This window comes from Strongylocentrotus purpuratus, unplaced genomic scaffold, assembly GCF_000002235.5.
Source record: "Strongylocentrotus purpuratus isolate Spur 01 unplaced genomic scaffold, Spur_5.0 spur5_scaffold_21, whole genome shotgun sequence".
Taxonomy (NCBI): Eukaryota; Metazoa; Echinodermata; class Echinoidea; order Camarodonta; family Strongylocentrotidae; genus Strongylocentrotus; species Strongylocentrotus purpuratus.
Genome location: NW_022145607.1, coordinates 38,691,618 through 38,707,311, shown reverse-complemented (window position 1 = coordinate 38,707,311; position 15,694 = coordinate 38,691,618). Strand labels below are relative to the sequence as shown.

The following is a 15,694-nucleotide window of genomic DNA, read 5'->3' as shown; positions in this document are numbered from 1 at the left end:
CAGAATTTATAGAGGAAAATACCGTAAACAATTCTGTAAAATTAATAGCTGAATTTCACTGCAATTTGACAGAAATCTAAAAAAGAAGTTGATGAGGGTTTTTTTTCAAGGACATTCAGATCCCCTATAGATATTTAATGTTCTACAAAATACCCTTTTCAATTTAAAAAAAAAAAGACCTTAACTGCCTTTTAATGCCTTAAACTCAACAACGTAAAATAATTTGCGGTAAAAATACAAAACCTTTCTGTTAATTGACTCAAGCTGCCGAATTCGGGCACATTTAAAAGGGAAAGAAGATTTCGTTTTTACCGGAAATTAGTCTGCTTTTATCAGAGGTTATGCTTTATATAGGCCTAAATTTTAGTAGGCTAGGCATAATTATATATATACTTCAAAGTTCATGTAGACCTCTCAGATATCTTTTTTTTTTATGCCATAAAAACAACACGAACTCCCACGAACTGCAACTGTAACTATACCGGTACCGTAATTTTTCTGCATCTTCTTAATCTTCTTCTTTTTCTTCTTTTCTATTCTTTTTTTCTTTTTTCTAACAGGAAGTTTTAATAGTGCTTTCATATCTTATTCAGATTTCTGTTTTTTTATTTTATTTTTTCTTTCTTTTCTTTTTTCTTGCCGCCAACTTTTTTGTTACCGTTAGCGATAGCGTGTAACATGCATGCGTGCACTTCGTTCGCGCCCATATATGCATGCATGGCGATCGATCAGATCAGAACGAACCGGCCGGGCGCGCCGGGCCAGCGCCAGCTATAGCTTGCTAGCTGCTTGCACTCGCACGCGCGCGCCATGCATTAATTGTGCATGTTTACCATGATGTGTACGTACGTACATGTACAGTGCAGCATAGAAGTTATCTAGTTAGCACTATGAACATGACAGACAATGAAAGCGGACAAAATATACAGTTCCTCAGGAAAACAAAGGAACATCCCTTCACTGCTATTATGTAAAAATGTGTAGAACAGGTGAATATGCATGTGACACCTGTTCTACACATTTTTACATAATAGCAGTGAAGGGCTGTCCCTTTGTCTACCTGAGGAACTGTATATTTTGTCCGCTTTCATTGTCTGTCATGTTCATAGTGTAGTCTGATCTATGTACATAATGCATGCAGTACATACCTGCGAAGTTCGTTCGTGAGCTGAGCCTGGGCCTGCCTGTGATTTGAATTGGATTGGGTAAGTCGATTGTCAATTAAAGTCTCTTTTTCGTTAGGTATTATAACAAGAATTTCAATGTAGTGTTTATAGTATTAAGAATTGAGTTTGTTGGTGATCACCACGATGAGATTTAAGTCGGATAGAACTCGAGAATTTATGCTTAAACTCTAGTAAAGTAAGCTAGACCGATTAAATCTGTCTCTGTTTGGGGTAGACCGAAGGCTCCGGCCGTGTGTGTCGCTCTCAGTCATTAACATACGGACATTCTCTTTTTACCCTCTGAGTGGAGAGAGGGTAAAAAGAGAATGTCCGTATGTTAATGACTGAGAGCGACACACACGGCCGGAGCCTTTGGTCTATGTTTGGGGGACCTAGTATTTACAGTACGGTCATTAACGGGGAGGGCCGCCCGATTAATGACCGTACTGTAAATACTAGGCCCCCCAAAACAGAGACAGATTTAATCGGTCTAAAACTCTAGTAGAATCTAGTAGACTCTAGACTAGACTAGAGTCTAGTCTAGGACTAGGTCTATTTAATGATCTACAAGATCGAAAATCGAAAACTACTGAATACAGATCAAAGTCAGAAGTGAAAAGTTGCTAAATGAATGGCTATTGTTCACATCGAGTTCTTAACTGGTATGAAAAGCTTTTGTGATTTTTTTCTTGCTTGTTTGTTAGTTTGTTTGTTTACTTTGTTCATTATTCGTACATTTCAATGCTGTATATTCATGTTTGAAGGACAAAAAATGTTTCAATAAATTTCAGGTGGTATTTGTTTTTTTTGTTTTGGCAAGAAGAGGTGTTTTAATCACCAGCTTATGGTTAGAGCACTACTTGTGTTTTGATTTCATACAGATTATTGCAAGTTGCTAGCTTAGTATCAGTCCATAACGGAATTGGAAACAAAATCGCTCCTCACATCATTTCATTTTCAGCCATATCCAACCAATAAAACAAACATAAGCAGAAACAGACCCCCCCCCCCTGCAGGAATCCCGCAAGCAGCTTTTTATTGCCAATCCTCATATTTTATCATAGTCAAAACGATGGGGAATGTGGGAAAGCCACTATAAAAAGATGCATTTATAGCAGGATTCCTGCTATAAGACAAGGTACAGACTTTTGACAAGTTGTTTAAGTCATTATTTTCCAAGTCGACATATTTTCTTTCGTTTCAATATTCAAATTTCGAGAAGTTAAGCGTAGTTAGAAGTATGAAGATTAATTTGCAAGATAACATCTCTGTTTGTATGTATTTTCAGGGAACTCATTGGCATCAGTCCTGGGGGTCCAGTAAAGAGTGGAGGAAAGAAGAAGAAGAAATCGGCCGTGTCTCCAAAGATAATTGCCCTCCTTCGTGGAATCGTAGAGTTCGAATCTGACTGGAAAACAGAGTAGCAGACATCCAGCTCTCATTTTTTATGCTTCTGTCAATTTGTTTTGAGATGTGCTTTATTATGCACGATTTTTATTGTGACGAATACATGGATGAGACAATGTGATGTAAGAAACCTGTAAATTTCTATTATTTGTGCCTCATCTTGAAAGCCTTTTCTCAACATCCCCAACATAATGCAAATAAAATATATATAAGTATTAGTATAGTATAGGATGTATGCATCCAGATGTGAAAGGCTTTGATTTTTGGAAAGAGCCAAGATAGTCCTTGCCAAGGAACAAAGTGAGTTTTTTAGATTTTGTTGGTAATGTAAGAAAACCTCAGCAGGTCCTATTTATAATTTTATATCTATATAATTTGTATATTTGTTCTTTTGAAGGTTGTTTATAGTGTTTTCTTGATGATATATGCTACAGTATGCAAACATTATACCATGTTGGTGTTTACCCTGGTCAACTTTATATACAGGGTGTCCCATGAACAATGCCTGACACACTTCTGATAGCACACAGATCAACTTATTAATACCATTGGTAAGAGCAACATTTCCTTAAGGCCCTGTCACATTAGGCTTGCATGTGACTTGCAAGGAAATTTGTTTTGCTACCCAGGGGTCTGCGATACTGCGATACAACAATATTACATTTTGAAATAGTTGAGAAGAGGATCGGTTGAAAAATACAAATTTTTGAGGTGCTGAGTATGTACTAATTTGTGTTTTCAAAGGTTGGCAGCTATGCTATGTACATCATCTTCATCTTTTATTGGAAACATGTACATATTTTTCATTGAGGCAAGTGGGTATTTTGAGAACAAAAATAGACATTTGTATGCTGTTTAGGAAAATAATGTACATTATGCCATCTTCAATCATGAGAACTGATGGCCATATTAATTTGATATTCTTGGCCCGAACTCACAAAGGAGGCTTAAAGGAGAATAAAAGTTAGACAGTCACATGATTTCAGTGAATGGAGAAGAACAACAAGACTTAACAGTAAAAGTTTGAGCAAATTTGGATAATCCGTTTTCGAGTTATGTATTTTTGAAGTTTTAGAAAATCCTTATTATGGACTTCCTTAAGTTGGCAACTTCGCCAGAATTTGTGATGTCATTGTGCTCAACTCTCCATTGGTTATGTACAGAGAGTTTCACTTTTTTCTAATTTTCATCAAAAATAATATTTCCGCCAGTGTATTTTGTTTTTGTATGACATGGCTACATCAATTCTGCAGTATGTCTGAAAGAATCAATACAATTGCCCTTTTAATATTTTATAAAAATAAAATGTTGTGAAACTCTCTGTACATAACCAATGGAGAGTTGAGCACAATGACATCACAAATTCTAGCGGAATTGCCAACTTAAGGAAGTCCATAATAAGGATTTTTTAAAACTTCAAAAATCCATAACCCAAAAAAGGATTATCCAAATTTGCTCAAACTTTTACTGTTAAGTCTCATTGGTATTCTCCATTCACTGAAATCATGTAAATGTCTGACTTTCATTCTCCTTTAAACTCTGTGGGGGGTTAAATCATGGTCTATGTAGATTTTGTGTATAATTTGCGCTTAATTTAGCGTGTATGCTGAGAAAGGTCCAATATGAAGGCACGCTGTATGGCAAAGGGCGCTCAATTCATGCTTGTTGCTATGATTTTAAACCATAGCTTTAAACCATGGCAAAAATCATGAATTTCTAGTACTTTGCCAAAAGCGTGCATTTATACTGGATCTTTGTCAGCTAATCATACACAAAATCTGCATAAACCATGGTCTAAACTTAAACTTCCTTTGTGAATTCCGACCATTGAGTGTGTGACCCTCAAATCGAGCAGAATTGCATCAAAATATCATCAGGTTAGATTTAGTGTGCATTTTGTTTACATTTTCTATGTTACAATGGACATGTTTGAAATAGACCCCCCCCCCCGGCACAGTTTTAGCATTGTTATAGCACATCTGAAAGAGCACCTCAAAGTGGTCTTAGGGATCCCGTTAGAATTTGGTTTAGATGGTTGATTGGAAGGCTTCTCTTCTACCCAACCAGAAGAGCGACATGTTATGATCCTTGGACTGTGATTTGTATTTTTCTGCACTTCACACTATTTGCAATATGATATCTGATCATGCCAATCATTTATTTTTTTAGAAATGTGTTAAATTATGTTTTGTATGTGTTTAAATATGCCAATCACATACAAGTCATGTGTTGCAGTAGGTTCTATGCCTCCAGATTTTAAAGGTTTTCATTATTGGTTTGAGCCAAAATAATCTTTGTAAAGGAATGAAGAATGCAGGTGCCCTTTTCTTTAGGCATCTATACAGGGTGAGTCAGAAAAAAAAAGTCCACTTTCAAAAATCTATATAATCTCTAATGTATGTTATTCTTCAAAGACTGTGGTATGTCCTAAAAGAGTTTCTTCCTCTTTTATTTGGTATAAATTTTATCAGGTTTATAGCATGAATGTCATGCTTGTCTATACAGGAGGCCCTTTTTTTTGAGAGAGAGAGAGGAAATAAAATTTCACCTGCGCCAGAAGTGGTGGCATGTCGATCATGAATTAGCAATAAATGATATACCTCGGTTAAACATGACTCTTTACGATTTCATATCATGGGGGGGGGGGCACCCCGTAGGCTATATAGTTTTTTGTTACATTTATATCTTTGTTACTCACTGAAGTTTGCTTTTATTGTTTTCTTGTTGATTAAGCTCCTTGCAGATCAGTATTTACATGTTTGTAATTGGTAATGATAAATGAACCCTTTTAAAACTACAAAATGTTGCAGTTGTTTGTTAGGCCATATAGTTTTTGTTACATTTGATATATTTGCTACTTACTGAAGTTTGCTTTTATTGTTTTACTGTTGATTAAGCTCCTTGCAGATCAGTATTTACATGTTTGTAATTGGTAATGATAAATAAACCCTTGAAAAACTACAAAATGTTGCAGTTGTTTGTTTGACTGACTTGTGTATCTGTAAAATTAAAGCAGGTGCCTGCAGCAGTCACAAGATTTATTTTTTTAGTGTGTGTTTTGATGGTAACTTGTACATACACACTCTAGCATTAAGGTCTTACAGATTTTTCATGAACATGTTTGTAGGATTTCTATAGGATATAATTTAAATAATTTCATGAGAAATTTCATTTATTACACACAAATGTTATAAAACAGATTGGCTGTAAATTATGAATCATGCTATAAAATTACAGAATTTCTCGAGACTTCTGCAAGCACCCTGCCCTTTTTATTATTTTTTCATTCCGTTATAATTTTTCTATTTTTATTTTTGTTTATTTTTTATTCATTTTTTTTTACATGCCGATTTTCTGTTTCAAAACAGATGGACTGTAGATTTTGAAGAGAAATATGTAGTCAAATTAAAGCACTCCTGTAAACCTTGATTCAGGCACTCCTCTGTCTTTATTTTAAAGATAAATTTCATGTATCACAGATGGCTTGTTATTAAAAAGATGAGCTGTAAATTTTGATAGTAGATCTGCTGCAAAATTACAGGAGTTCCTTGTAGTTCGGCAAGTTATCTTTCTGTTTTTTTAAGAATAAATTTCATTTATCATATGCAGATTTGCGGCTAAAAAACAGATGAATTGTAAATTGTGAAAAGAAAAATGTGGCAAAGCTAAAGGATTCCTGTAAACCCTGAATCAGACACTTTTCTGTCTTTTTTTTTTACAAAAATGAAATGTTATAATCACTTACAGATTGTATGTTATTAAACAGATCAGCTTTAAATTATGGTTACAAATATGGTGTAAAAAAAACTGGAGTTCTCTAGAGTTCTGGAAAAATATATATATAAAAAACAGAAAATTTGTATTTATCACCTCCATATTTGCTGTTAAAAAAACTGATGACTTGTGAATTGTGATAACAAAGTTCTGTAAAATTACAGGAGTTCTCGAGACTCTGCTGCAGGCACTTTTCTGTATTTTTATGGAGAATTTTTTTAACAGTGTACACACAATCCTTTAGGAATAAATTGTATTATAATTGTATAATTCGAGTCTGCGTGTGCTTGCAGACTAAGTACGAACATTATATTGGTGACTATCGTAATACAAACAGGATCAAATTCGCTAATTCTAAGTCATAACAAATTCGAAGATGTTTTTATACATCAGAACTGTATATGGTTATTAAAATATTTCATATTTGTCATTTCCGAAAGGAAATATGATATTCAAGATAATGTTTACACTAAAAAGCTTGATGAAGATAATAAATTAAATGTTTTTGTTTATTTGTTTGTTTACATTTTGGTCAGATTCAGTAGATTTCGTGACCATGCTACTGATATTTTTTCGCTTGGATGGATGATAGTAAACGTTTTGTGTAAAGCAATATAATCACTTAGTATGCGTGTCATTGAAGCATTTGGATATCAAGGCATCTTAGTTCTCACGTGCTTAGCTCGACGACTGAAGATGAAGGCAAATTTGTCTTCCATTTTAAGACGGTTGAGAAAACGACCATTAAAGGCATTTCAGGGGGAGGGGGAAATGTGCCAAACATGCGTTCAAATGTTTGAGCGATGCTTCAGACGTTTCAACGTTACACAAACCCTAATGCTCAAGCTAGCGTTGAAGAGATAAAAGGATGGACAATTGAAAAACTACGCGAAAAGGCGAAAAATATCCATGGCACATTGACTTCGTGAAAATTAACTCTAAAGAAATTTTGTTTGGGGTTATAAAAAAAAGATAAATTTAAAGGTAAAGACCAGTTATGGTCATGCGATTGCATTGTGAAAGAAACGTTGTGGAATCGATCAGAAAAGGTTGATCATCTAGCATCTAGCATCTGCAAGGTTCTGGAATCATCAAAATGATAAGAAATTTGGCCCATTCTTCGTAAAGTTACAAGCACTATACACAGAAAGATGTATATGGGACTACCCTATATCTCTCACAGACCATGAGAGAAACAAATTTACCAAATATAGAATTAGTAGGCGGTTTCCCGGCAAATTTTTTATCATCATGTATTAGTCAAAACATATTCTTTCACATGATTGGTAATGAGAGCTTCCATTTCATTTTTTGAAATTGGGGCGTTTCCAATACTGGTCTTTACCTTTAAAATATGTAAATTTAAAATACGGAGCATGTCAGTGAAGGAAATTTACATATTTGTTTTAATATGTCTGTCTGTCTGTATTGACGGAAAGGAAGAAAACGTCAGAAGAAGATGATACGGTACCCTCCTCAAGAACATCCAGGCGCGGATCCACGGGGGGGGGGGGGGGGGGGGGGGCTGACGGATCCGTCCGCCCCCCCCACGGAGCGACATTTCCAGGGGCAAAAGAGAAATACAAAATAGTGCTCTCTTACCCCCTCCCCCCCCCCCGGGTTGGTTCGAGTTCACATTTCCGGGGGCAAAAAGGAAAACAAATATTTAGTGCTCTCTACCCCCCCCCCCTCCCCACAACAAAAATATGTTAATGCTCACTACCCCATCCCCCCTCCCTACCCCCTTCACTGAGCGAAATATCGGTCGGCGATTTTTAAATTTCAGCCCCCCCCCCCCCCCCCCCCCCCCCCCCCCCCCCACCCCCCCCCTATTGGGAAATCCCAGATCGGCCACTGCCACCAACCGCTTGGTTGCTTTGTTCCCTGATATTTTATTCATCTCCTACACAGAAAAATCATTGCCTCTCAGATGGGTATTGCAGATGATACGATCATTCGATTATCAACGTCATGTTAATGTTTTATGCTTTTTCTTGAATTAGTCCAGACTTTATTGATTTGCTGTATGTACTCTTCATTATTTATCGATTATTCATTTAGATCCGATGCACTTTATAAACGGTACGTATTATTTTACTTACAATATTTTAACTGTATCTTGTTCGTTCAACACCCTGTTGTTAGACTTACAATAATGTATTACTCGCTGGAGTCTATTAACCGACAATCTATGTTTTTACTTTAGGCTCCTTCCTATCCTTGTTTACAATTCTCATTTGTACTTATTTTACAAGTAAGTACGAGCAAAAGGAAAGTGATAGGATACTGAAAATATCCTGTTCACCTCGCTGACAATGTCTAACTTAAATTGTGTTGTGAAACATGAAAATAAACTGATAATCCGAACCTTGAACCTTTGAATATTAAACCAAAGTTACGCTACTGAAATATCATATCTTCCCGCGATTTATAATGTTTAAAATTGCCATTAGAAGAGAAGAGAGAATTTTAGAGACATGTATATAGGGGGAGAAAGAGAGAGAGAGAGAGAGAGAGAGAGGGGGGGGGGAGGAGAGAGAGAGAGAGAGATTGTGTATGTGTGAGTGTGTGTGTGTGTGTGTGTGTGTGTGATAGAAAGCGGGAGACAGAGCGCGCGAGAGAGAGAGAGATGAGACTGAGAAAGAGAGAGAAAAGAGATGAGAGAAATAAAGAGAGAGAGAGAAGAAAGGGCAGAGAGAGAGAGAGAGAGATGAGAGAAAGAGAGAGAGAGAGAAAGAGAGAAAACAAATAGAGAGAGAGAGAGAGAGAGAGAGAGAGAGAGAGAGAAAAGGACACACACACAGAGAGAGACAGATAACAGAGAGAGAGAGAAAAGCGGCAAAGAAATATACAATTGAGGATAAAGCAAAGAGATGTAAAGAGAAAGAGAGAGATGGGTTGGGAGAGAAATGGAGAGAAAAAAACAAAGGGAGAAAGTAGAATAGTGATATATATAGAATCGTGTAAATAATATGTAACAGAAAAGATGGAAAAGATATATAAGCATAGTTAGGTGTAGAGAGGGACAGAGGGAGGGATATACCGTAGGGGAAGAAAAACAGGGATAAAGAAGGGAAACGAGAGATGAGAGAAAGGGAGAGAAAAGACACAGGTAAAGAAAGTGAAAATGGAAAGAAAGAAAAAAGACGCGATCAAAAAGCACAAAATACATTTCCTACGAACGGTGAAGAGGTCGCGGCCAATGAACTGAGGGATAGGACATGCATGCCAGCAGGAATCGAAACATCTCTAGGTGGAGGGGGTTTCGATCGCGATAGAAGAGGGGTTCTCCATTACGGAAGCTGGTCATAAATAGGGCAAAAGAGGGGTTGAGTGAACCCCCGTATGTGACCAAGACTCCCCATTGGAAGGAAAAAAAATGTTGAAGCTTCGTAGTAAAGCGTATCCAGAAATCAAGCATTTGAGGGGGCAGGATATTTTCCTGATTAGTTTAATTAGAAGCTCATGATTTCTAGAAAGTGATATTTAAAAGAATTCAAATGCAAGTACAAGGATTGACAACATTTGAGGTCTCAATATTCTTTCAAAAAGTTCCACAATGTTCAACGGTGTTTGAACAAAGACGTTAGTCAATATGAATACCTTTTCAATATTTTTAAAACGGGGTTGTCAACTATTTGATCTAAGTATCTCTGTGGCCTACATGATGTTTCTCCACCTCGGTATAGTGTGTCGGGCTCCTGGTGTGTCTAATATGTTTTCCGCTCTCGGGTAATTATTATTTTAAAGTTAAACTAGACTGAGCTTTGATATCCTCGTTTTTTTTAACATGTTCAACGGTGTTCAAATTGGCAACACTATCATTTTCTTCATTTATTAAATAAAAAGCCAGGTATCTGAAGTGAAGAAGAAAAACAAATTCAAACAGAGAAGTGAACGTTTTGTCAATCAAAGCACGCTATTGAGTTATCACGCTTCTGCGTCGCTGTGAGGCTCTTCCGCACTGTCTAAGTTACTCTGCGAACTCACAAGCGGTCGCGTATTACCCATGAAGAAATTAATGGTATGACATCTAGAATGTTTCCAATTTATTTTTTAAACGGCACAGTCAAATTATTAGAAAAAAGATGTGGTCAATCGTTCACACATACTTCATTATCTTGTATTCATCACTTTCACTGACTTCACCATTGGCATCGAATGGAAAGGTTAAAAGGGTCTGTTTGGCAAGGAGTTGGGATTTTTTCATAAACACGAGATCGCAGGCAGGTGAGGGCGCGGTGTGATCTTGGACGGTGCGGAAAGAGCCTCACAGAGACGCAGAAGCAGAGACGCAGAGACGTGATCACTCAATACTGTGCTTTACTCAAGCTGGTTAATAAAGGTATATCACTTCTAATTTTCTTCGTGGCATCAAGCATCAGTTATTACAGCAATAAGAAATGATGGGCTACATACTTTATCATCCCTGCTCATCCCTCCTATCCGTCTAGACTATTCAAAAGGACTCAATAAAAAGTGAGTGACTCACCCAACATGGCCAAATACTGTGCTTGACCAGTGATAAGTGTTATGAGGGGAGGGGAGGGGGACTGGGGTTACCCCCTTACACCCCTCGGTTGACCGCCCCCTCTACACATCATGATATCATCATCCCTTATGCCTCTCTCATCATCCTGCATCAACCAAATGTGACTCCAAGCTGTCATGTTGAGCGATCGATACCATCAATCGATTGCCTTCGCCATGTGGCAAGGGTGAATTGTGGAGGGGAAGGTAGTGACACACCACTCGAACGCCTCCCGGGCCCGCAGCGACCCGGTCGAGTTCGGCTAGCGATCCGTTGAGAGGGGCCAGGTGCCGTATAACAGGACCCTCTCCGAGGACCCACTCGGCTCTTTGCTACTATACAGGGATGCGGCTAGCGTAGGCGCGCAAGAGGCACAGCCCGCCATCCCAGCCGCATCTGCGATCTAAGCTAGATGTGGACATGCTTATTGCCTTCGATTATTTTCTCTTTTTTCCCCTTGTCTTTACTCAAGGCTTCTTTTCGCTGTGGTTCCATATCTGTGCTTCGTTCGCTCTCTTTTTCTCCCTCTCTCTATCATGTCTCTCAAGAACCCTATGGTAACTCTCCTTCTACCTTGTTCCCTCTCTGTATCTCATCTCTCTCTCTCTCTCTCTCTCTGTCTTTCTGTCTATCTCTGTGTCTCTCTTACTTTCCCTCTCCTATTTCTCTCTTGCTCGCTTTCTTTTCAGCATTACATTCTCATTGATTGTTATGCTTATTTCAATCTGTTTCGTTTCATTTTCGTTTTCCTTCTCTCTAATACTCTCCATAAAATCTGATATTTCTGCGTATAATAAATGCGAGGTGTGCCGGAGGTGTGTCTCTTTATATTAAAATCCATTGGCGTCTAGGCCTATCACAGGGAGAGAGATATAGAGTGAGAGAGAGGAGAGAGAGAAAGAGAGAGAAAGATGGAGAGAGGGAGAAAGGGAGATAAAAGTGATTATAGAGAGGAGGAAAGAGAGATAATATGTCATGATAGAGAAAGAAAGAAAGAACAGATAGAGGGGGAGAAAGATAGATATACAAGTCATGATAGAGAGAGGGAGAAAGAGAGATACACATGGTAGAGGGAGAGAGAGAGAGAGAGAGAGAGAAAGAGAGAGAGAGAGAGAGGGGGGTAGACTGGGAGCGAGGAAATAGTGGGAGTGGGGAAGTAAAGAACAAAAGGGCACAGATAGATATTGAAAGGGGGCGGAATCCGCTGAAGATTGGTCCTAGTGCGGGGGTGCGGAATTCGATAAAGAGGGTCTCAATCTCGAGAGAGTTGAAGGCGTGTGGGAGTGGAGGGGGTAGGGGTTGAATCATGAACAGGGAGTATCATAATTCATCCCGATCGATCAGGGGTGAGACTCGGTCAAGAAGGGCCACATGAAGGCATGGACAAGAACTAAGACAAAATTGTTACTATGGACATACAGAGGAGAAAAAGAGGTAGTTAGGGCGAAAGAGATAGACAGGGGTTTAAAAAGTGAATGTAAAGAGAAAAAGGAGCAGAGGGGGACAAAGAGAGAGAGAGAGAGAGAGAGAGAGAGAGAGAGAGAGAGAGAGTGAAGATGGAGAAAGAGAAGTAGTATGGATAGAGAAGAGAATAATGCTTGATTTGCAACAATTTGTAACAGTCGTGAGGTATAAAAGCGCGTTCTAAATAATTTGAAACACTAAAACCTCGAAGTTAGGGGGAAAGTGGTTAACCCGTGTACCAGATAATCTAGTTATGAGACTAACCTTGGTCCCCAAAATGATTTTCTTTTGATGTCGAAGAAAAAAACCCTCAGATGTGGAGTTAAAACAGAGTTTAATGACAACTAGATAATATGAAAGGTGTGTATCTTTCCGGTGATAATTATAGAGTTTACCTTTTTTTGTTGTAGACCAACTTGAGGAGTCGCGATGGCTCGTGGTAGAGCAGTGGTCTCGTAACCGGGAGGTCCCGGGTTCGAAACCAAGTCAAAGCACTCGTGCCCTTTGATAAGACATTACTCCTCATTACTAATCGCATCGGGGAGGACTTAAAGCCGTTGTTTCCCTGGGTGTTTACTTGCAAGCATATACATGCTTTCTTAGCAGTCAGGTAAAAGCCCGATAAAATAGTCACCATCAAACAAACTAACTGGTCAATAGTCGATAACGGTCCAAACTCATCAGAATGTATTGATGATAGCAAATCCTCCTTTTGCACGCAAAATGTACTTCAATATACTTTGGGCATCGAGCAAATGGATTATCAGCTTGTAAGATTTTATCTTCGAAAGAATAACATTTTGGAATCACCAACCTTCAAAATGTTAAACATTCAGAATGATCTGCCAAAGATCTATGACAAAATAATCTGCTCGTAGCCAATCGAATTTAAAGATAAGGTAGTGTATAACGATTATTGTATCTTTATGAGATAGGGCCCAGAAAATATTGTGAAGCATATTCCACTTAACGTCATCTAAAACCGCCCCGGTTTTGCCGCGTCTTGTCTGAACAAGGATTAAGATTCTTCATTTTTGGGGGAGGGGTCACTCTTCCTCTCCTCAATCTATGAAAATGTCCATACTTGCATCACATTGAAATCCAATGAAAATATCAGAAGTGGCGCTGAGTGAGGGTTCAGTAATGTTAATGGGAGGGGGGGGGGGCACTAATGCAAGAGGAGTTTGGGGTGTTACCAGTTCTATATAGGCCATTGAAACAATGATCTGGTGGGGGGGGGGGGTTGTTATATGGACAGCAGTCTGTGTTGCCTTTCCTACATTTGTTTTCACCCCCCCCCCCCCTCCTTTCGTGATTCGATGGCGGAAGACTGGGGGGGGGGGCACTACCTAGGTCATGTATGCACACGTTCGATGCAGCACCTGCTAAAAACCCATATTCATCTATCTCGTGGGTAACGACCAAATAATCCAAAAGCGTGATTTAGATAGAGGAAAGGAAACGGACTCGTCATAATGAAAATTCATGGTATAGCCGCTTAGCTTAGCTTGGGCAAATACGGTAGGAATGGGTTTGAAGTGGGGTGCGTAAGATGGGTGAATGAGGCTCGGGGCAGCTTGGGTTACAAGCGATAGATACCAGACTATCCCGGAAGAAACGAGGATGGTCATGACACGGAATTATCTCAACAAGTTTACCTAAACGTGTTCAGAATAAAGGTCCTCTACGACAGTAAGGCGCTACAAATTATAGCTACGCTCTATACGGTTCTCATTCATTCAAGCCCACCAGTCTTCCAGCGTGAGAACTTCAAAGGCGCTTGAAAATTGCTACATCACTTTTTGAGAAGAAAACAACAAACAATGAAAATATAACTTCTGTGACGAATTAAACGTTATTGTAGTAAACAATTGATGGCCCATTTAAACTTAAGTCTACCGCCCAAACATTACAAATTTACGAGCATGACTAAGGCATCGTTCAAATATGCAACGCCAAAACCGCGGCGGTTGTCTTTTTTTATAATGGCGTTAAGTGTAATTATTGATAATGATTGTGGTGGTTATTTTACCTGACTGCTAAGAAAGCATAAATGCTTGTAAGTAAGCAACCAGACGGCCGACGGCTTTAGGTCCTCTCCGAGGGACCTGGTAACGAGGATTAATGCCTTACCGAAAGGTACTAGCGCATCGCCTTGGTTTCGAACCCGGGTCATCGGATTACGAGACCACTGCTCTACCGACTGAGCTATCGCGCCTCCTCAAGTCACAAATCTGTATATCATAAAACAATCCTCAGTCACTGACAATGACATTTTTTTCATGTCGCTCATAATCAGTGTATTGGAGAAGACATGTACATGTACAATCATATAATATGTACAGATTATAAATATTATTGTAACCAAGTACATAAATTGCATAGTATTCGAAGAATACCATTTGTGAACATGTACAAACAAAAAGGAAATTAAAGCAAACAAACAAATAGGCAAACAGTTAATAATCAAAATATGACCGGGTCATTGAACCAAAAAAGAATGTTTGAATGAGTGAATTAATAAATAATTTATAATGAATATATTGTTGAAAGAATAAATACATACATAATTTTGTTTTAAATCATAAAGTTAATACTATGTATTAAAAAAACAAACTTATTTCGTAATATTAAAAACAGGGTGAATATGAAAGGCAGCATAATATGATGTTATGTCGCAAAAATATATTTAGTAATATAATTGGTCAAAAGTAAAGTGCTTCGAAAACAGAAAAAAAGGGTTTAAAAAAAGAAGCAGAAATTTCCTACAAAATTGTCCAAGTGTCCAGCGAGTTTCTGTTGCTTATTCATGATAAGGTTATTTGGTCATTCAGTGTAGTAGTTTAAAAGACGGACGTTTCATTCATTAGCAAAGAAGGGACATTCAAATGAATAATGAAATTCATCACTAATAGATTTATTGTAAGTTTCACGTTGTTCATATCTACCTGAGACTACTGACATCCGATGATTTCCACAACGGAATTTACAAGCATAATTCGATTCTTTTTCTATCTAAATTGGTAGGGTAAATTTCTTGGCACAGATTGTTTTTAAATACTCCATATTGTACACACTGTGATTTTTAATTTATTGATTAAACCAATTTTGCATTTTAGAATCTCTTGTTCGTTAATCTATTGTTTGTTTTACCCAGTTTCTGCTTCAAAACATATTCGACATGCCCAATTTGTCAAAAATTTGTATAATCTTAAACAACTTGCTCGTCATAAATCTTGGTCATGTATCTTTGAACAAACACAATTATTCGTGACCGGCAGAATTGTCTAGCAACTACATCATTTCTTGTGTCTACTTTATCATGTTTATCCTGATTTAAAGGCCCACTGCA

General features: G+C 38.0%; 1 long non-coding RNA gene across 1 annotated transcript; it reads left to right on the top strand.

Annotated features, from left to right (window-relative positions):
- Nucleotides 1-1,014: 1,014 nt before the first annotated feature.
- Nucleotides 1,015-5,539, top strand: LOC115928070. Its single transcript, XR_004065859.1, has 2 exons — nucleotides 1,015-1,205; nucleotides 2,455-5,539. It is a non-coding gene; the product is annotated as an uncharacterized LOC115928070 (long non-coding RNA).
- Nucleotides 5,540-15,694: the final 10,155 nt, after the last annotated feature.